The sequence below is a fragment of the Drosophila suzukii genome, chromosome 3, assembly GCF_043229965.1.
Source record: "Drosophila suzukii chromosome 3, CBGP_Dsuzu_IsoJpt1.0, whole genome shotgun sequence".
Lineage (NCBI taxonomy): Eukaryota > Metazoa > Arthropoda > Insecta > Diptera > Drosophilidae > Drosophila > Drosophila suzukii.
In genome coordinates, this window is record NC_092082.1 from 33,872,517 (window position 1) to 33,874,858 (window position 2,342).

Consider the following 2,342-nt stretch of genomic DNA (forward strand, 5'->3'; position numbering starts at 1 on the left):
ACAAAGTATTGTACTTGCATTGTGGAACAGGTCCTTGAGAAAAACACAAAAAAAGCGCCAAAAGCTCTACCACTATGGTGGTGTGAAAGTGAGGAATGTTTTAAATTTAAGTAGCAAGAATAAAGGGAAGTCAAAAGTATAGAGGTTAGACTGGAGGGTGAACAATGCTGAAATACATTTGAGATGCGCAAATATTTCAAGAATCTACATGCTTTCGAGATATCGGCGTTCTTACGAAGAAGATATAATTTTTTTAAATTTGTTTTTTCTATTATTCCTATGGGAGCTATAAGATATAGTTGTCCGATCCATTTGGTTCCGACTTATATACTACCTGCAAAAGATATAAGACTTTTGGGAAAGTTTCAGCCCGATAGCTTTAAAACTGAGAGACTAGTTTGCGTAGAAACGGACGGACAGACGGACATGGCTAGATCGACTCGTCTAGTCATGCTGATCAAGAATCTATATACTTTATGGGGTCGGAAACGTCTCCTTCACTGCGTTGCCAACTTCTGACTGAAACCAATATACCCTCTGCAAGGGTATAAAAAATGAAAAAAATGCACCTACAAACGCTTGTAAACTATTTCAATTTAAATCTAATAACCACACTCACACCAACTGTCATTGTTCTGAATATATTTAAAATCTTTTCCATCGAAAAGAGGAAGTAATTCTACAAATTAAAGAAACACTTTCACAAGTTTTAAACAACAAAACCAAAATAAGTATCAGCCCCAAAAATCAACAAGAGGTAACGATATAGTCGAGTGACTCGACTATCTGATTAAACAAAAACACCTCCTAATGAGGTAAAAAGTAGTGATATCAACTATTGTGACGAAAATTTATTATACTACATATACACACTTTGTAATTTTTTCTCATTCGGCACTCCGCAATTCAGCATGCCTATGTAGGCAATTAGCTGTGCGATTTTGGTGAGACTTGCCGAATGGGATATTTAGTAAATCGTTTAATACAATTCAAGGTGCGTACAGCGTTAATTGTTCATTAAAACGTGACTGTGCTATAAGTAAAAAAGTAAGGAATCTCAAGGGCTATACAGATTGATATTCATATCGGTACTACAGTTTTTGACAACCAATTTCACTTAGACAAATTCCGTAAAGGCATCGTTGTTAGCATTTTAAAATACTTTTTCAACGACCATGACTGTAGCTTAAGTCGTTTACAAACTACAGGCGTTTTGAATCTGACTATTTTTTAGCTACTATGGCAAAATGAGTGCGTTCTCAACTGGTTAATGTGGCAATTTTTGTTGATTAATAACTCTCAAATGTGACTTTATCCAACAACGTTTTATATGTCAAATTGTCGAACTATGGTATTTAGGCAAATTATGACAGAAAGGCGTTTATGGTATTTTAAAATACCTTTTCAATGACATATACCCAGCAAATGTGCGTGCTGGAGGCAGTCTTTTGGGTACCATCTGGGTGTATTTCAATATAGTGCATCCAGGTGTATTTTAGTGGGAATGTAAAAAAACCAAACTCAAACCCGAAGGTTGCCGATGCCCATTTTTTTACAATCGTCTTTTTTCGGAACTGTTCTCTTGACAAATTTCAAGAAAACCCGCTCGCCTCCTTGCATGTTCCCTTTTGTCTTTATTATTTGTTTGTCAAGAGATCAGTTCCGAAAAAAGACGATTGTAAAAAAATGGGCATCGGCAACCTTCGGGTTTGAGTTTGGTTTTTTTATATTCTCAATAAAATACATCTGGATGCACAAAAGACTGCCCCCAGCACGCACATTTGCTGGGTAAATTTGCATACGTGCTGTTTTGCGTAAAAAAGATACGACCCAGAACTATTTGTTTCGGAATACGTTCCCGAATACCCGTTTGGGCATGCTTCTGGATGCATTGTTCTGAATCACATCTAAATAGAAGGCACCGCAATAGAATGCACCCAGCACGCACATTTGCCTTGGTAAATTTGCATGCGTGCTGTTTTGTGTAAAAAAGATACGACCCAGAACTATGTTTTTTTAAAACACGTTCCCCAACTGACGACTGGGGTAGTCACCTTCGCACACATTCCTAATACGCTTCGTCACTAAGTGGACTACCGTCCAAAGTGATTAGGCTGTTTAACTCCATTAAAATGTTTCCAGAACCTTAAAATATAGTTTGTATAAACACAACAAAGCGCTAGAAACCGCCAAACGAGTAGGTTTTTTCAAAAGTGTTAGAACGAAAGTTTCTTATATCGATCTGTTTAACATCCTTTAAATGTTTACAGGACCTTTAGCAGGCTTTGGATACGAACAACAAGATTCAGTGCTCAGACAGCACACATTGGGATGTAAAGCCT